The sequence below is a fragment of the Nelusetta ayraudi genome, unplaced genomic scaffold, assembly GCF_046127955.1.
Source record: "Nelusetta ayraudi isolate G7.1 ecotype Tasmania unplaced genomic scaffold, CSIRO-AGI_Nayr_v1 ptg000044l, whole genome shotgun sequence".
Lineage (NCBI taxonomy): Eukaryota > Metazoa > Chordata > Actinopteri > Tetraodontiformes > Monacanthidae > Nelusetta > Nelusetta ayraudi.
This window is the reverse complement of record NW_027466094.1, coordinates 2,155,162-2,176,685: the sequence shown is the minus strand read 5'-3', so window position 1 is coordinate 2,176,685 and position 21,524 is coordinate 2,155,162.

The window sequence follows — 21,524 nt, the reverse complement described above, 5'->3', positions numbered from 1 at the left end:
TCATAAAGAGTTTTTTTTAATATCTTTTTTAATGTTCCCCAGTAAATTGAGTGTCATTCAAGCAGCAGAAGCAGCATCAGCAACGCCAGCACCTGCTGAAGCACTTTAATTGGTTTGTAATCAGACTTACAAATCTGTTTACAAACAACTTCAGACTTCAAAGCATTTGAACGGCTTTGATCATCAGACCTAAAAGTCTGTTTACAAACAACTTCAGACTTCAAAGTTTTTGAAAATGTTTGAACACGAATTCCATCACTTTGATGTCTGTTTTCTTCAAGCAGCAGCATTTTTTATTAAGCAAATTGTATTCTGTGTGGAATAACAGGTTGGATTTTTTTTCTCTCTTGTTCCTCAGCTGAATCAAGACAACTATGAAAGTAAACAGTCGCATACAGATTTTGAAAAGAAAACTCATTCAACCACTTGGATTTCTTTTTTTATTGTGGTTATGGGCCTTATCTAAACTAGTTGAGATGTTGTCTTTTTTTTTTTGAAGGAGCAGCAGTTATATCTGTGCTGACTTACTCTGAAAGAACTCTGTTTCTCCTGTTTCTGAGCTGAATAAAAGTCTCCATGCAAGACAACAGCTGCACAGAGCTGCACACAGCTTTACACTTGAACACTCATTCATACACATGAGCCTGAAGGAATAAACACAGCAAAACAAAGATTCAAATGAAACTGACAATACACCAGATCAGTGTACATTAAGCAACGGAATACGCACAGTGCCCCTCCCTCTCAGACCAACAGAGGTCTGTCATCAGTCATGGCGTGAAAAAATATTTTCTGCTCCTCCTGTGTTCATAAAGAGTTTTTTTTTATATATCTTTTTTAGTGTTCCCCAGTAAATTGAGTGTTATTCAAGCATCAGAATCAGCATCAGCAACGCCAGCAGCTGCAGAAGCACTTTAATTGGTTTGTAATCAGACTTACAAGTCTGTTTACAAACAACTTCAGACTTCAAAGTGTTTGAACGGCTTTGATCATCAGACCTAAAAGTCTGTTTACAAACAACTTCAGACTTCAAAGCGTTTGAACGGTTTTGATCATCAGACCTATAAGTCTGTTTACAAACAACTTCAGACTTCAAAGTTTTTGAAAATGTTTGAACACGCATTCCATCACTTTGATGTCTGTTTTCTTCAAGCAGCAGCATTTTTTATTGAGCAAATTGGATTGTGTGTGGAATAACAGGTTGGATTTTTTTTTTCTCTCTTGTTCCTCAGCTGAATCAAGACAACTATGAAAGTAAACAGTCGCATACAGATTTTGAAAAGAAAACTCATTCAACTACTTGGATTTCTTTTTTTATTGTGGTTATAGGCCTTATTTAAACAAGTTGAGATGTTATCTTTTTTTTTTTGAAGGAGCAGCTGTGATATCTGTGCTGACTTACTCTGAAAGAACTCTGTTTCTCCTGTTTCTGAGCTGAATGAAAGTCTCCATGCAAGACAACAGCTGCACAGAGCTGCACTCAGCTTTACACTTGAACACTCATTCATACACATGAGCCTGAAGGAATAAATATATCAAAACAAAGATTCAAATGAAACTGACAATACACCAGGTCAGTGTACATTAAGCAACGGAATACGCACAGTGCCCCTCCCTCTCAGACCAACAGAGGTCTGTCATCAGTCATGGCGTGAAAAAATATTTTCTGCTGCTCTTTATGAACACAGGAGGCTGTGTTCATAAAGAGTTTTTTTTTTATGTCTTTTTTAGTGTTCCCCTGTAAATTGAGTGTTATTCAAGCAGCAGAAGCAGCATCAGCAACGCCAGCAGCTGCAGAAGCACTTTAATTGGTTTGTAATCAGACTTACAAGTCTATTTAAAAAACAACTTCAGACTTCAAAGCGTTTGAACGGCTTTGATCATCAGACCTAAAAGTCTATTTACAAACAACTTCAGACTTCAAAGTTTTTGAAAATGTTTGAACACGCATTCCATCACTTTGATGTCTGTTTTCTTCAAGCAGCAGCATTTTTTATTGAACAAATTGTATTGTGTGTGGAATAACAGGTTGGATTTTTTTTTTTCTCTGTCTTGTTCCTCAGCTGAATCAAGACATCTATGAAAGTAAACAGTCGCATACAAATTTTGAAAAGAAAACTCATTCAACCACTTGGATTTCTTTTTTTATTGTGGTTATGGGCCTTATCTCAACAAGTTGAGATGTTATCTTTTTTTTTGAAGGAGCAGCAGTGATATCTGTGCTGACTTACTCTTAAAGAACTTTGTGTCTCCTGTTTCTGATCTGAATTAAAGTCTCCATGCAAGAAATCAGCTGCACAGAGCTGAACACAGCTTTACATTTGAACACTCATTCATACACATGAGCCTGGAGGAATAAACATAGCAAAACAAAGATTCAAATGAGACTGACAATACACCAGGTCAGTGTTCATCAAGCAACGGAATACGCACAGTGCCCCTCAATTATAGACCAACAGAGAGTCGACTGTGATCGATCGTCACCTGATATTCATCACACGGTCTGTGTCCCCACCCACAGGCGTAATGGTGCCACTGCACATCACCAAACGCATAAGAACAAATCAACCATGCAAATGAATCGACACCACTGAAACAAGATAGAAATTTTTTCATCAATAACTGGAATAATTTTATTTAAGAAAAAACAATAAAAACATTTCAAAAGTTATCTGCTTTAATCGGTGTGTGTAGGGGGAGTGGGGGCACTGAATTAGTGAATTCAGGAATTTGTGAACGAAAACAAGTGCTTTATGCTCATTGCGAGCATAAACGGTGAACTTGAATAGAATTGTAATTCTCTGGTGGAAAAAATAAGGAAAAAATCTTTCCTGTTGTTCCTCTATTGTCAGTCTCATTTGAATCTTAGTTTTGCTTTGTTTATTCATCCAGGCAGATGAGTATGAATGAATGTTCAAGTTTAAGGCTGTGTGCAGCTCAGTGCAGCCGTTTTCTTGCATAGAGACTTTAATTCATTTCAGAAACAGGATTTTTCTTCTGTTTCTGAAATGAATTAGGAGTTATTTTACAGTCAGTCAGCACAGATATCACTGATGCTCCTTCAAAAAAAAGAATTCAACTATTTCCTTATGGGGGAACCTACAATGTAGTGAGGAACAACAGGAGAGATGTTTCCCTCATGTATTTCAGCAGAAAATAACAATTCCACTCAAGTTCACCCTTTCTGCTCACACTGCGCATAACTCAGCGAGAGAAGCACAATAGAGCAATAAAAAATGACATTCCACTGTCTGAATGAGTTTTCATGTTAAATTGGGAAATCAACTATTTCCTTATGGGGGAACCTACAATGTACAGAGCAACAACAGGAGAGATGTTTCCCCCATGTATTTCAGCAGAAAATAACAATTCCACTCAAGTTCACCCTTTCTGCTCACACTGCGCATAATTCAGCGAGAGAAGCACAATAGAGCAATAAAAAATGACATCCCACTGTCTGAATGAGTTTTCATGTTAAATTGAGAAATCAACTATTTCCTTATGGGGGAACCTACAATGTACTGAGGAACAACAGGACAGATGTTTCCCTCATGTATTTCTGCAGAAAATAACAATTCCACTCAAGTTCACCCTTTCTGCTCACACTGCGCATAATTCAGCGAGAGAAGCACAATAGAGCAATAAAAAATGACATCCCACTGTCTGAATGAGTTTTCATGTTAAATTTAGAATTCAACTATTTCCTTATGGGGGAACTACAATGTACTCAGGAACAACAGGAGAGATGTTTCCCTCATGTATTTCAGCAGAAAATAACAATTCCACTCAAGTTCACCCTTTCTGCTCACACTGCGCATAACTCAGCGAGAGAAGCACAATAGAGCAATAAAAAATGACATCCCACTGTCTGAATGAGTTTTCATGTTAAATTGAGAAATCAACTATTTCCTTATGGGGGAACCTACAATGTAGTGAGGAACAACAGGATAGCTGTTTCCCTCATGTATTTCAGCAGAAAATAACAATTCCACTCAAGTTCACCCTTTCTGCTCACACTGCACATAACTCAGCGAGAGAAGCACAATAGAGCAATAAAAAATGACATCCCACTGTCTGAATGAGTTTTCATGTTAAATTGGGAAATCAACTATTTCCTTATGGGGGGACCTACAATGTACTCAGGAACAACAGGAGACATGTTTCCCTCATGTATTTCAGCAGAAAATAACAATTCCACTCAAGTTCACCCTTTCTGCTCACACTGCGCATAACTCAGCGAGAGAAGCACAATAGAGCAATAAAAATGACATCCCACTGTCTGAATGAGTTTTTATGTTAAATTGAGAATTCAACTATTTCCTTATGGGGGGACCTACAATGTACTCAGGAACAACAGGAGAGATGTTTCCCTCATGTATTTCAGCAGAAAATAACAATTCCACTCAAGTTCACCCTTTCTGCTCACACTGCGCATAACTCAGCGAGAGAAGCACAATAGAGCAATAAAAAATGACATCCCACTGTCTGAATGAGTTTTCATGTTAAATTGAGAACTCAACTATTTCCTTATGGGGGAACCTACAATGTACTGAGGAACAACAGGAGAGATGTTTCCCTCATGTATTTCAGCAGAAAATAACAGTTCCACTCAAAGTTCACCCTTTCTGCTCACACTGTGCATAACTCAGCGAGAGAAGCACAATAGAGCAATAAAAAATGACATCCCACTGTCTGAATGAGTTTTCATGTTAAATTGAGAAATCAACTATTTCCTTATGGGGGAACCTACAATGTACTGAGGAACAACAGGACAGATGTTTCCCTCATGTATTTCAGCAGAAAATAACAATTCCACTCAAGTTCACCCTTTCTGCTCACACTGCGCATAACTCAGCGAGAGAAGCACAATAGAGCAATAAAAAATGACATCCCACTGTCTGAATGAGTTTTCATGTTGAATTGAGAACTCAACTATTTCCTTATGGGGGAACCTACAATGTACTGAGGAACAACAGGAGAGATGTTTCCCTCATGTATTTCAGCAGAAAATAACAGTTCCACTCAAAGTTCACCCTGTCTGCTCACACTGTGCATAACTCAGCGAGAGAAGCACAATAGAGCAATAAAAAATGACATCCCACTGTCTGAATGAGTTTTCATGTTAAATTGAGAAATCAACTATTTCCTTATGGGGGAACCTACAATGTACTGAGGAACAACAGGAGAGATGTTTCCCTCATGTATTTCAGCAGAAAATAACAGTTCCACTCAAGTTCACCCTTTCTGCTCACACTGCGCATAACTCAGCGAGAGAAGCACAATAGAGCAATAAAAAATGACATCCCACTGTCTGAATGAGTTTTCATGTTAAATTGAGAAATCAACTATTTCCTTATGGGGGAACCTACAATGTACTGAGGAACAACAGGAGAGATGTTTCCCTCATGTATTTCAGCAGAAAATAACAATTCCACTCAAGTTCACCCTTTCTGCTCACACTGCGCATAACTCAGCGAGAGAAGCACAATAGAGCAATAAAAAATGACATCCCACTGTCTGAATGAGTTTTCATGTTAAATTGAGAAATCAACTATTTCCATATGGGGGGACCTACAATGTACTGAGGAACAACAGGAGAGATGTTTCCCTCATGTATTTCAGCAGAAAATAACAATTCCACTCAAGTTCACCCTTTCTGCTCACACTGCGCATAACTCAGCGAGAGAAGCACAATAGAGCAATAAAAAATGACATCCCACTGTCTGAATGAGTTTTCATGTTAAATTGAGAAATCAACTATTTCCTTATGGGGGAACCTACAATGTACTGAGGAACAACAGGACAGATGTTTCCCTCATGTATTTCAGTAGAAAATAACAATTCCACTCAAGTTCACCCTTTCTGCTCACACTGCGCATAACTCAGCGAGAGAAGCACAATAGAGCAATAAAAAATGACATCCCACTGTCTGAATGAGTTTTCATGTTAAATTGAGAACTCAACTATTTCCTTATGGGGGAACCTACAATGTACTGAGGAACAACAGGACAGATGTTTTCCTCATGTATTTCAGCAGAAAATAACAATTCCACTCAAGTTCACCCTTTCTGCTCACACTGCGCATAACTCAGCGAGAGAAGCACAATAGAGCAATAAAAAATGACATCCCACTGTCTGAATGAGTTTTCATGTTAAATTGAGAAATCAACTATTTCCTTATGGGGGAACCTACAATGTACTGAGGAACAACAGGAGAGATGTTTCCCTCATGTATTTCAGCAGAAAATAACAGTTCCACTCAAAGTTCACCCTTTCTGCTCACACTGTGCATAACTCAGCGAGAGAAGCACAATAGAGCAATAAAAAATGACATCCCACTGTCTGAATGAGTTTTCATGTTAAATTGAGAAATCAACTATTTCCTTATGGGGGAACCTACAATGTACTGAGGAACAACAGGAGAGATGTTTCCCTCATGTATTTCAGTAGAAAATAACAATTCCACTCAAGTTCACCCTTTCTGCTCACACTGCGCATAACTCAGCGAGAGAAGCACAATAGAGCAATAAAAAATGACATCCCACTGTCTGAATGAGTTTTCATGTTAAATTGAGAACTCAACTATTTCCTTATGGGGGAACCTACAATGTACTGAGGAACAACAGGAGAGATGTTTCCCTCATGTATTTCAGCAGAAAATAACAATTCCACTCAAGTTCACCCTTTCTGCTCACACTGCGCATAACTCAGCGAGAGAAGCACAATAGAGCAATAAAAAATGACATCCCACTGTCTGAATGAGTTTTCATGTTAAATTGAGAAATCAACTATTTCCTTATGGGGGAACCTACAATGTACTGAGGAACAACAGGACAGATGTTTCCCTCATGTATTTCAGTAGAAAATAACAATTCCACTCAAGTTCACCCTTTCTGCTCACACTGCGCATAACTCAGCGAGAGAAGCACAATAGAGCAATAAAAAATGACATCCCACTGTCTGAATGAGTTTTCATGTTAAATTGAGAACTCAACTATTTCCTTATGGGGGAACCTACAATGTACTGAGGAACAACAGGACAGATGTTTTCCTCATGTATTTCAGCAGAAAATAACAATTCCACTCAAGTTCACCCTTTCTGCTCACACTGCGCATAACTCAGCGAGAGAAGCACAATAGAGCAATAAAAAATGACATCCCACTGTCTGAATGAGTTTTCATGTTAAATTGAGAAATCAACTATTTCCTTATGGGGGAACCTACAATGTACTGAGGAACAACAGGAGAGATGTTTCCCTCATGTATTTCAGCAGAAAATAACAGTTCCACTCAAAGTTCACCCTTTCTGCTCACACTGTGCATAACTCAGCGAGAGAAGCACAATAGAGCAATAAAAAATGACATCCCACTGTCTGAATGAGTTTTCATGTTAAATTGAGAAATCAACTATTTCCTTATGGGGGAACCTACAATGTACTGAGGAACAACAGGAGAGATGTTTCCCTCATGTATTTCAGTAGAAAATAACAATTCCACTCAAGTTCACCCTTTCTGCTCACACTGCGCATAACTCAGCGAGAGAAGCACAATAGAGCAATAAAAAATGACATCCCACTGTCTGAATGAGTTTTCATGTTAAATTGAGAACTCAACTATTTCCTTATGGGGGAACCTACAATGTACTGAGGAACAACAGGAGAGATGTTTCCCTCATGTATTTCAGCAGAAAATAACAATTCCACTCAAGTTCACCCTTTCTGCTCACACTGCGCATAACTCAGCGAGAGAAGCACAATAGAGCAATAAAAAAAAGACATCCCACTGTCTGAATGAATTTTAACCCCATCAGACTTGAATTGAATTAGGGTTAACATTAAGGCTGAAACTAGGGTTAGGGTTATGGTTAGGGTTAGCTGAAATTAGGGTTAGGGTTTCTGTCTTCCTCAAGTATTAGAAACCCCAAATTTGGCGTGGGCGCTTCTTTGGGGCTCTTGATGAAATAGCAAGTGGCCCCATGTCTCTAGGACAAAGTTGAAATTTCACCCCATAGACTTGCATTGAATTAGGGTTAACGTTAAGGCTGAAACTAGGGTTAGGGTTAGGGTTAGTTGAAATTAGGGTTAGGGTTTCTGCGTTCCTCAAGTACTAGAAGCCCCAAATTTTGCGTGGGTGTTTCTTTGGGGCTCTTGATGAAAATGCAAGTGGCCCCATGTCTCTAGCACAAAGTTGAAATTTCACCCCATAGACTTGCATTGAATTAGGGTTAACGTTAAGGCTGAAACTAGGGTTAGGGTTAGGGTTAGTTGAAATTAGGGTTAGGGTTTCTGCGTTCCTCAAGTACTAGAAGCCCCAAATTTTGCGTGGGTGTTTCTTTGGGGCTCTTGATGAAAATGCAAGTGGCCCCATGTCTCTAGGACAAAGTTGAAATTTCACCCCATAGACTTGCATTGAATTAGGGTTAACGTTAAGGCTGAAACTAGGGTTAGGGTTAGGGTTAGTTGAAATTAGGGTTAGGATTTCTCCGTTCCTCAAGTACTAGAAGCCCCAAATTTTGCGTGGGTGTTTCTTTGGTGCTCTTGATGAAAATGCAAGTGGCCCCATGTCTCTACGACAAAGTTGAAATTTCAACCTATAGACTTGCATTGAATTAGGGTTGCGTTAAGACTGAAACTAGGGTTAGGGTTAGGGTTAGCTGAAATTAGGGTTAGGGTTTCTGCGTTCTTCAATTATTAGAAACCCCTAATTTGGTGTGGGCGCTTCTTTAGGGCTCTTGATGAAATTGCAAGTGGCCCCATGTCTCTAGGACAAAGTTGAAATTGTCTCAGACCAACAGAAGTCTGTCATCAGTCATGGCGTGAGAAAATATTTTCTGCTCCTCCTGTGTTCATAAAGAGTTTTTTTTTAATATCTTTTCTAGTGTTCCCCAGTAAATTGAGTGTTATTCAAGCAGCTGAAGCAGCATCAGCAACGCCAGCAGCTGCAGAAGCACTTTAATTGGTTTGTAATCAGACTTACAAGTCTGTTTACAAACAACTTCAGACTTCAAAGCGTTTGAACGGCTTTGATCATCAAACCTATAAGTCTGTTTACAAACAACTTCAGACTTCAAAGTTTTTGAAAATGTTTGAACACGCATTCCATCACTTTGATGTCTGTTTTCTTCAAGCAGCAGCATTTTTTATTGAGCAAATTGTATTGTGTGTGGAATAACACGTTGGATTTTTTTTTTCTCTCTTGTTCCTCAGCTGAATCAAGACAACTATGAAAGTAAACAGTCGCATACAGATTTTGAAAAGAAAACTCATTCAACCACTTGGATTTCTTTTTTTATTGTGGTTATGGGCCTTATCTAAACAAGTTGAGATGTTGTCTTTTTTTTTTTGAAGGAGCAGCTGTGATATCTGTGCTGACTTTATTCTGAAAGAACTCTGTTTCTCCTGTTTCTGAGCTGAATGAAAGTCTCCATACAAGACAGCAGCTGCACAGAGCTGCACTCAGCTTTACACTTGAACACTCATTCATACACATGAGCCTGAAGGAATAAATATATCAAAACAAAGATTCAAATGAAACTGACAATACACCAGGTCAGTGTACATTAAGCAACGGAATACGCACAGTGCCCCTCCCTCTCAGACCAACAGAGGTCTGTCATCAGTCATGGCGTGAAAAAATATTTTCTGCTCCTCCTGTGTTCATAAAGAGTTTTTTTTAATATCTTTTTTAATGTTCCCCAGTAAATTGAGTGTCATTCAAGCAGCAGAAGCAGCATCAGCAACGCCAGCAGCTGCTGAAGCACTTTAATTGGTTTGTAATCAGACTTACAAATCTGTTTACAAACAACTTCAGACTTCAAAGCATTTGAACGGCTTTGATCATCAGACCTAAAAGTCTGTTTACAAACAACTTCAGACTTCAAAGTTTTTGAAAATGTTTGAACACGAATTCCATCACTTTGATGTCTGTTTTCTTCAAGCAGCAGCATTTTTTATTAAGCAAATTGTATTCTGTGTGGAATAACAGGTTGGATTTTTTTTCTCTCTTGTTCCTCAGCTGAATCAAGACAACTATGAAAGTAAACAGTCGCATACAGATTTTGAAAAGAAAACTCATTCAACCACTTGGATTTCTTTTTTTATTGTGGTTATGGGCCTTATCTAAACTAGTTGAGATGTTGTCTTTTTTTTTTTGAAGGAGCAGCAGTTATATCTGTGCTGACTTACTCTGAAAGAACTCTGTTTCTCCTGTTTCTGAGCTGAATAAAAGTCTCCATGCAAGACAACAGCTGCACAGAGCTGCACACAGCTTTACACTTGAACACTCATTCATACACATGAGCCTGAAGGAATAAACACAGCAAAACAAAGATTCAAATGAAACTGACAATACACCAGGTCAGTGTACATTAAGCAACGGAATACGCACAGTGCCCCTCCCTCTCAGACCAACAGAGGTCTGTCATCAGTCATGGCGTGAAAAAATATTTTCTGCTCCTCCTGTGTTCATAAAGAGTTTTTTTTTTTTATATCTTTTCTAGTGTTCCCCAGTAAATTGAGTGTTATTCAAGCAGCAGAATCAGCATCAGCAACGCCAGCAGCTGCAGAAGCACTTTAATTGGTTTGTAATCAGACTTACAAGTCTGTTTACAAACAACTTCAGACTTCAAAGCGTTTGAACGGCTTTGATCATCAGACCTAAAAGTCTGTTTACAAACAACTTCAGACTTCAAAGTTTTTGAAAATGTTTGAACACGCATTCCATCACTTTGATGTCTGTTTTCTTCAAGCAGCAGCATTTTTTATTGAACAAATTGTATTGTGTGTGGAATAACAGGTTGGATTTTTTTTTTTCTCTGTCTTGTTCCTCAGCTGAATCAAGACATCTATGAAAGTAAACAGTCGCATACAAATTTTGAAAAGAAAACTCATTCAACCACTTGGATTTCTTTTTTTATTGTGGTTATGGGCCTTATCTCAACAAGTTGAGATGTTATCTTTTTTTTTGAAGGAGCAGCAGTGATATCTGTGCTGACTTACTCTTAAAGAACTTTGTGTCTCCTGTTTCTGATCTGAATTAAAGTCTCCATGCAAGAAATCAGCTGCACAGAGCTGAACACAGCTTTACATTTGAACACTCATTCATACACATGAGCCTGGAGGAATAAACATAGCAAAACAAAGATTCAAATGAGACTGACAATACACCAGGTCAGTGTTCATCAAGCAACGGAATACGCACAGTGCCCCTCAATTATAGACCAACAGAGAGTCGACTGTGATCGATCGTCACCTGATATTCATCACACGGTCTGTGTCCCCACCCACAGGCGTAATGGTGCCACTGCACATCACCAAACGCATAAGAACAAATCAACCATGCAAATGAATCGACACCACTGAAACAAGATAGAAATTTTTTCATCAATAACTGGAATAATTTTATTTAAGAAAAAACAATAAAAACATTTCAAAAGTTATCTGCTTTAATCGGTGTGTGTAGGGGGAGTGGGGGCACTGAATTAGTGAATTCAGGAATTTGTGAACGAAAACAAGTGCTTTATGCTCATTGCGAGCATAAACGGTGAACTTGAATAGAATTGTAATTCTCTGGTGAAAAAAATTAGGAAAACATCTCTCCTGTTTTTCCTGGTGTATTGTCAGTCTCACTTGAATCTTTGTTTTGCTTTGTTTATTCCTCCAAGCTGATGAGTATGAATGAGTGCTCAAGTGTAAAGCTGTGTGCAGCTCTGTGCAGCTGTTTTCTTGCATAGAGATTTTAATTCAGCTCAGAAACAAGAGAAACAGAGTTCGTTCAGAGTAAGTCAGCACAGATATCACTGCTGCTCATTCAAAAAAAAGAATTCAACTATTTCCTTATGGGGGAACCTACAATGTACTGAGGAACAACAGGAGAGATTTTTCCCTCATGTATTTCAGTAGAAAATAAGAATTCCACGAAAGTTCACCCTTTCTGCTCACACTGCGCATAACTCAGCGAGACAAGCACAATAGAGCAATAAAAAATTACATCCCACTGTCTGAATGAGTTTTTATGTTAAATTGAGAATTCAACTATTTCCTTATGGGGGAACCTAAAATGTACTGAAGAACAAGAGGAGAGATGTTTCCCTCATGTATTTCAGCAGAAAATAACAATTCCACTCAAGTTAACAGGTTGGATTTTTTTTTCTCTCTCTTGTTCCTCAGCTGAATCAAGACATCTATGAAAGTAAACAGTCGCATACAGATTTTGAAAAGAAAACTCATTCAACCACTTGGATTTCTTTTTTTATTGTGGTTATTGGGCCTTATCTCAACAAGTTGAGATGTTGTCTTTTTTTTTGAAGGAGCAGCTGTGATATCTGTGCTGACTTACTCTGAAAGAACTCTGTTTCTCCTATTTCTGAGCTGAATGAAAGTCTCCATGCAAGACAACAGCTGCACATAGCTGCACACAGCTTTACACTTGAACACTAATTCATACACATGAGCCTGAAGGAATAAACATAGCAAAACAAAGATTCAAATGAAACTGACAATACACCAGGTCAGTGTACATTAAGCAACGGAATACGCACAGTGCCCCTCCCTCTCAGACCAACAGAGGTCTGTCATCAGTCATGGCGTGAAAAAATATTTTCTGCTCCTCCTGTGTTCATAAAGAGTTTTTTTTTATATCTTTTTTAATGTTCACCAGTAAATTGAGTGTTATTCAAGCAGCAGAAGCAGCATCAGCAACGCCAGCAGCTGCTGAAGCACTTTAATTGGTTTGTAATCAGAATTACAAGTCTGTTTACAAACAACTTCAGACTTCAAAGCGTTTGAACGGCTTTGATCATCAGACCTATAAAGTCTGTTTACAAACAACTTCAGACTTCAAAGTTTTTGATAATGTTTGAACACGCATTCCATCACTTTGATGTCTATTTTCTTCAAGCAGCAGCATTTTTTATTGAGCAAATTGTATTCTGTGTGGAATAACAGGTTGGATTTTTTTTTTCTCTCTTGTTCCTCAGCTGAATCAAGACATCTATGAAAGTAAACAGTCACATACAGATTTTGAAAAGAAAACTCATTCAACCACTTGGATTTCTTTTTTTATTGTGGTTATGGGCCTTATCTAAACAAGTTTAGATGTTGTCTTTTTTTTGAAGGAGCAGCTGTGATATCTGTGCTGACTTACTCTGAAAGAACTTTGCGTCTCCTGTTTCTGAGCTGAATTAAAGTCTCTATGCAAGAAAACAGCTGCATAGAGCTGCACACAGCTTTACATTTGAACACTAGCAAAACAAAGATTCAAATGAGACTGACAATACACCAGGTCAGTGTACATTAAGCAACGGAATACGCACAGTGCCCCTCCCTCTCAGACCAACAGAGGTCTGTCATCAGTCATGGCGTGAAAAAATATTTTCTGCTCCTCCTGTGTTCATAAAGAGTTTTTTTTAATATCTTTTTTAATGTTCCCCAGTAAATTGAGTGTTATTCAAGCAGCAGAAGCAGCATCAGCAACGCCAGCAGCTGCTGAAGCACTTTAATTGGTTTGTAATCAGACTTACAAATCTGTTTACAAACAACTTCAGACTTCAAAGCGTTTGAACGGCTTTGATCATCAGACCTAAAAGTCTGTTTACAAACAACTTCAGACTTCAAAGTTTTTGAAAATGTTTGAACACGAATTCCATCACTTTGATGTCTGTTTTCTTCAAGCAGCAGCATTTTTTATTGAACAAATTGTATTGTGTGTGGAATAACAGGTTGGATTTTTTTTTCTCTCTTGTTCCTCAGCTGAATCAAGACATCTATGAAAGTAAACAGTCGCATACAGATTTTGAAAAGAAAACTCATTCAACCACTTGGATTTCTTTTTTTATTGTGGTTATGGGCCTTATCTAAACAAGTTGAGATGTTGTCTTTTTTTTTTTGAAGGAGCAGCAGTTATATCTGTGCTGACTTACTCTGAAAGAACTCTGTTTCTCCTGTTTCTGAGCTGAATAAAAGTCTCCATGCAAGACAACAGCTGCACAGAGCTGCACACAGCTTTACACTTGAACACTCATTCATACACATGAGCCTGAAGGAATAAACACAGCAAAACAAAGATTCAAATGAAACTGACAATACACCAGGTCAGTGTACATTAAGCAACGGAATACGCACAGTGCCCCTCCCTCTCAGACCAACAGAGGTCTGTCATCAGTCATGGCGTGAAAAAATATTTTCTGCTCCTCCTGTATTCATAAAGAGTTTTTTTTTTTATATCTTTTCTAGTGTTCCCCAGTAAATTGAGTGTTATTCAAGCAGCAGAAGCAGCATCAGCAACGCCAGCAGCTGCAGAAGCACTTTAATTGGTTTGTAATCAGACTTACAAATCTGTTTACAAACAACTTCAGACTTCAAAGCGTTTGAACGGCTTTGATCATCAGACCTAAAAGTCTGTTTACAAACAACTTCACACTTCAAAGTTTTTGAAAATGTTTGAACACGCATTCCATCACTTTGATGTCTGTTTTCTTCAAGCAGCAGCATTTTTTATTGAGCAAATTGTATTGTGTGTGGAATAACAGGTTGGATTTTTTTTTCTATCTCTTTTTCCTCAGCTGAATCAAGACAACTATGAAAGTAAACAGTCGCACACAAATTTTGAAAAGAAAACTCATTCAACCACTTGGATTTCTTTTTTTATTGTGGTTATGGGCCTTATCTCAACAAGTTGAGATGTTGTCTTTTTTTTTGAAGGAGCAGCAGTGATATCTGTGCTGACTTACTCTTAAAGAACTTTGTGTCTCCTGTTTCTGAGCTGAATTAAAGTCTCTATGAAAGAAAACAGCTGCATAGAGCTGCACACAGCTTTACATTTTAACACTAGCAAAACAAAGATTCAAATGAGACTGACAATACACCAGGTCAGTGTTCATCAAGCAACGGAATACGCACAGTGCCCCTCAATCTCAGACCAACAGAGAGTCGACTGAGATCGATCGTCACCTGATATTCATCACACGGTCTGTGTCTCCACCCACAGGAGTAATGGTGCCACTGCACATCACCAAACGCATAAGATCAAATCAACCATGAAAAGGAATCGACACCACTGAAACAAGATAGAAATTTTTTCATCAATAACTGGAATAATTTTATTTAAGAAAAAACAATAAAAACATTTCAAAAGTTATCTGCTTTAATCAGTGTGTGGGGGGGGTGGGGGCACGGAATTAGTGAATTCAGGAATTTGTGAAAGAAAACAAGAGCTTTATGCTCAATGCGAGCATAAAAGGTGAACTTGAATGGAATTGTAATTCTCTGATGGAAAAAATAAGGAAAAAATCTTTCCTGTTGTTCCTCTATTGTCAGTCTCATTTGAATCTTAGTTTTGCTTTGTTTATTCCTCCAGGCAGATGAATATGAATGAATGTTCAAGTTTAAGGCTGTGTGCAGCTCAGTGCAGCCGTTTACTTGCATAGAGACTTTAATTCATTTCAGAAACAGGATTTTTCTCCTGTTTCTGAAATGAATTAGGAGTTATTTTACAGTCAGTCAGCACAGATATCACTGCTGCTCCTTCAAAAAAAAGAATTCAACTATTTCCTTATGGGGGAACCTACAATGTAGTGAGGAACAACAGGAGAGATGTTTCCCTCATGTATTTCAGCAGAAAATAACAATTCCACTCAAGTTCACCCTTTCTGCTCACACTGCGCATAACTCAGCGAGAGAAGCACAATAGAGCAATAGAAAATGACATCCCACTGTCTGAATGAGTTTTCATGTTAAATTGGGAAATCAACTATTTCCTTATGGGGGAACCTACAATGTAGTGAGGAACAATAGGAGAGCTGTTTCCCTCATGTATTTCAGCAGAAAATAACAATTCCACTCAAGTTCACCCTTTCTGCTCACACTGCACATAACTCAGCGAGAGAAGCACAATAGAGCAATAAAAAATGACATCCCACTGTCTGAATGAGTTTTCATGTTAAATTGAGAAATCAACTATTTCCTTATGGGGGGACCTACAATGTACTCAGGAACAACAGGAGAGATGTTTCCCTCATGTATTTCAGCAGAAAATAACAATTCCACTCAAGTTCACCCTTTCTGCTCACACTGCGCATAATTCAGCGAGAGAAGCACAATAGAGCAATAAAAAATGACATCCCACTGTCTGAATGAGTTTTCATGTTAAATTGAGAAATCAACTATTTCCTTATGGGGGAACCTACAATGTACTGAGGAACAACAGGACAGATGTTTTCCTCATTTACTTCAGCAGAAAATAACAATTCCACTCAAGTTCACCCTTTCTGCTCACACTGCGCATAACTCAGCGAGAGAAGCACAATAGAGCAATAAAAAATGACATCCCACTGTCTGAATGAGTTTTCATGTTAAATTGAGAAATCAACTATTTCCTTATGGGGGGACCTACAATGTACTCAGGAACAACAGGAGAGATGTTTCCCTCATGTATTTCAGCAGAAAATAACAATTCCACTCAAGTTCACCCTTTCTGCTCACACTGCGCATAACTCAGCGAGAGAAGCACAATAGAGCAATAAAAAATGACATCCCACTGTCTGAATGAGTTTTCATGTTAAATTGAGAATTCAACTATTTCCTTATGGGGGAACCTACAATGTACTCATGAACAACAGGAGAGATGTTTCCCTCATGTATTTCAGCAGAAAATAACAATTCCACTCAAGTTCACCCTTTCTGCTCACACTGCGCATAACTCAGCGAGAGAAGCACAATAGAGCAATAAAAAATGACATCCCACTGTCTGAATGAGTTTTCATGTTAAATTGGGAAATCAACTATTTCCTTATGGGGGAACCTACAATGTACAGAGGAACAACAGGAGAGATGTTTCCCCCATGTATTTCAGCAGAAAATAACAATTCCACTCAAGTTCACCCTTTCTGCTCACACTGCGCATAATTCAGCGAGAGAAGCACAATAGAGCAATAAAAAATGACATCCCACTGTCTGAATGAGTTTTCATGTTAAATTGAGAAATCAACTATTTCCTTATGGGGGAACCTACAATGTACTGAGGAACAACAGGACAGATGTTTCCCTCATGTATTTCTGCAGAAAATAACAATTCCACTCAAGTTCACCCTTTCTGCTCACACTGCGCATAATTCAGCGAGAGAAGCACAATAGAGCAATAAAAAATGACATCCCACTGTCTGAATGAGTTTTTATGTTAAATTGAGAATTCAACTATTTCCTTATGGGGGGACCTACAATGTACTCAGGAAAAACAGGAGAGATGTTTCCCTCATGCATTTCAGCAGAAAATAACAATTCCACTCAAGTTCACCCTTTCTGCTCACACTGCGCATAACTCAGCGAGAGAAGCACAATAGAGCAATAAAAAATGACATCCCACTGTCTGAATGAGTTTTTGTGTTAAATTGAGTATTCAACTATTTCCTTATGGGGGAACCTACAATGTACTGAGGAACAACAGGAGAGATGTTTCCCTCATGTATTTCAGCAGAAAATAACAATTCCACTCAAGTTCACCCTTTCTGCTCACACTGCGCATAACTCAGCGAGAGAAGCACAATAGAGCAATAAAAAATGACATCCCACTGTCTGAATGAGTTTTTATGTTAAATTGAGAATTCAACTATTTCCTTATGGGGGGACCTACAATGTACTCAGGAACAACAGGAGAGATGTTTCCCCCATGTATTTCAGCAGAAAATAACAATTCCACTCAAGTTCACCCTTTCTGCTCACACTGCGCATAACTCAGCGAGAGAAGCACAATAGAGCAATAAAAAATGACATCCCACTGTCTGAATGAGTTTTCATGTTAAATTGAGAAATCAACTATTTCCTTATGGGGGAACCTACAATGTAGTGAGGAACAACAGGAGAGCTGTTTCCCTCATGTATTTCAGCAGAAAATAACAATTCCACTCAAGTTCACCCTTTCTGCTCACACTGCACATAACTCAGCCAGAGAAGCACAATAGAGCAATAAAAAATGACATCCCACTGTCTGAATGAGTTTTCATGTTAAATTGAGAAATCAACTATTTCCTTATGGGGGGACCTACAATGTACTCAGGAACAACAGGAGAGATGTTTCCCTCATGTATTTCAGCAGAAAATAACAATTCCACTCAAGTTCACCCTTTCTGCTCACACTGCGCATAATTCAGCGAGAGAAGCACAATAGAGCAATAAAAAATGACATCCCACTGTCTGAATGAGTTTTCATGTTAAATTGAGAAATCAACTATTTCCTTATGGGGGATCCTACAATGTACTGAGGAACAACAGGACAGATGTTTTCCTCATTTACTTCAGCAGAAAATAACAATTCCACTCAAGTTCACCCTTTCTGCTCACACTGCGCATAACTCAGCGAGAGAAGCACAATAGAGCAATAAAAAATGACATCCCACTGTCTGAATGAGTTTTCATGTTAAATTGAGAAATCAACTATTTCCTTATGGGGGGACCTACAATGTACTCAGGAACAACAGGAGAGTTGTTTCCCTCATGTATTTCAGCAGAAAATAACAATTCCACTCAAGTTCACCCTTTCTGCTCACACTGCGCATAACTCAGCGAGAGAAGCACAATAGAGCAATAAAAAATGACATCCCACTGTCTGAATGAGTTTTTATGTTAAATTGAGAATTCAACTATTTCCTTATGGGGGGACCTACAATGTACTCAGGAAAAACAGGAGAGATGTTTCCCTCATGCATTTCAGCAGAAAATAACAATTCCACTCAAGTTCACCCTTTCTGCTCACACTGCGCATAATTCAGCGAGAGAAGCACAATAGAGCAATAAAAAATGACATCCCACTGTCTGAATGAGTTTTTATGTTAAATTGAGAATTCAACTATTTCCTTATGGGGGGACCTACAATGTACTCAGGAAAAACAGGAGAGATGTTTCCCTCATGCATTTCAGCAGAAAATAACAATTCCACTCAAGTTCACCCTTTCTGCTCACACTGCGCATAACTCAGCGAGAGAAGCACAATAGAGCAATAAAAAATGACATCCCACTGTCTGAATGAGTTTTTGTGTTAAATTGAGTATTCAACTATTTCCTTATGGGGGAACCTACAATGTACTGAGGAACAACAGGAGATATGTTTCCCTCATGTATTTCAGCAGAAAATAACAATTCCACTCAAGTTCACCCTTTCTGCTCACACTGCGCATAACTCAGCGAGAGAAGCACAATAGAGCAATAAAAAATGACATCCCACTGTCTGAATGAGTTTTCATGTTAAATTGAGAAATCAACTATTTCCTTATGGGGGAACCTACAATGTAGTGAGGAACAACAGGAGAGCTGTTTCCCTCATGTATTTCAGCAGAAAATAACAATTCCACTCAAGTTCACCCTTTCTGCTCACACTGCACATAACTCAGCGAGAGAAGCACAATAGAGCAATAAAAAATGACATCCCACTGTCTGAATGAGTTTTCATGTTAAATTGAGAAATCAACTATTTCCTTATGGGGGGACCTACAATGTACTCAGGAACAACAGGAGAGATGTTTCCCTCATGTATTTCAGCAGAAAATAACAATTCCACTCAAGTTCACCCTTTCTGCTCACACTGCGCATAACTCAGCGAGAGAAGCACAATAGAGCAATAAAAAAAGACATCCCACTGTCTGAATGAATTTTAACCCCATCAGACTTGAATTGAATTAGGGTTAACATTAAGGCTGAAACTAGGGTTAGGGTTATGGTTAGGGTTAGCTGAAATTAGGGTTAGGGTTTCTGTCTTCCTCAAGTATTAGAAACCCCAAATTTGGCGTGGGCGCTTCTTTGGGGCTCTTGATGAAATAGCAAGTGGCCCCATGTCTCTACGACAAAGTTGAAATTTCACCCCATAGACTTGCATTGAATTAGGGTTAACGTTAAGGCTGAAACTAGGGTTAGGGTTAGGGTTAGTTGAAATTAGGGTTAGGGTTTCTGCGTTCCTCAAGTACTAGAAGCCCCAAATTTTGCGTGGGTGTTTCTTTGGTGCTCTTGATGAAAATGCAAGTGGCCCCATGTCTCTACGACAAAGTTGAAATTTCAACCTATAGACTTGCATTGAATTATGGTTGCGTTAAGACTGAAACTAGGGTTAGGGTTAGGGTTAGCTGAAATTAGGGTTAGGGTTTCTGCGTTCTTCAATTATTAGAAACCCCAAATTTGGTGTGGGCGCTTCTTTGGGGCTCTTGATGAAATAGCAAGTGGCCCCATGTCTCTAGGACAAAGTTGAAATTGTCTCAGACCAACAGAAGTCTGTCATCAGTCATGGCGTGAGAAAATATTTTCTGCTCCTCCTGTGTTCATAAAGAGTTTTTTTTTAATATCTTTTCTAGTGTTCCCCAGTAAATTGAGTGTTATTCAAGCAGCAGAAGCAGCATCAGCAACGCCAGCAGCTGCAGAAGCACTTTAATTGGTTTGTAATCAGACTTACAAGTCTGTTTACAAACAACTTCAGACTTCAAAGCGTTTGAACGGCTTTGATCATCAGACCTAAAAGTCTGTTTACAAACAACTTCAGACTTCAAAGCGTTTGAACGGCTTTGATCATCAAACCTATAAGTCTGTTTACAAACAACTTCAGACTTCAAAGTTTTTGAAAATGTTTGAACACGCATTCCATCACTTTGATGTCTGTTTTCTTCAAGCAGCAGCATTTTTTATTGAGCAAATTGTATTCTGTGTGGAATAACAGGTTGGATTTTTTTTTCTCTCTTGTTCCTCAGCTGAATCAAGACAACTATGAAAGTAAACAGTCGCATACAGATTTTGAAAAGAAAACTCATTCAACCACTTGGATTTCTTTTTTTATTGTGGTTATGGGCCTTATCTAAACTAGTTGAGATGTTGTCTTTTTTTTTTTGAAGGAGCAGCAGTTATATCTGTGCTGACTTACTCTGAAAGAACTCTGTTTCTCCTGTTTCTGAGCTGAATAAAAGTCTCCATGCAAGACAACAGCTGCACAGAGCTGCACACAGCTTTACACTTGAACACTCATTCATACACATGAGCCTGAAGGAATAAACACAGCAAAACAAAGATTCAAATGAAACTGACAATACACCAGGTCAGTGTACATTTAAGCAACGGAATACGCACAGTGCCCCTCCCTCTCAGACCAACAGAGGTCTGTCATCAGTCATGGCGTGAAAAAATATTTTCTGCTCCTCCTGTGTTCATAAAGAGTTTTTTTTTTTATATCTTTTCTAGTGTTCCCCAGTAAATTGAGTGTTATTCAAGCAGCAGAATCAGCATCAGCAACGCCAGCAGCTGCAGAAGCACTTTAATTGGTTTGTAATCAGACTTACAAGTCTGTTTACAAACAACTTCAGACTTCAAAGCGTTTGAACGGCTTTGATCATCAGACCTAAAAGTCTGTTTACAAACAACTTCAGACTTCAAAGCGTTTGAACGGTTTTGATCATCAGACCTATAAGTCTGTTTACAAACAACTTCAGACTTCAAAGTTTTTGAAAATGTTTGAACACGCATTCCATCACTTTGATGTCTGTTTTCTTCAAGCAGCAGCAT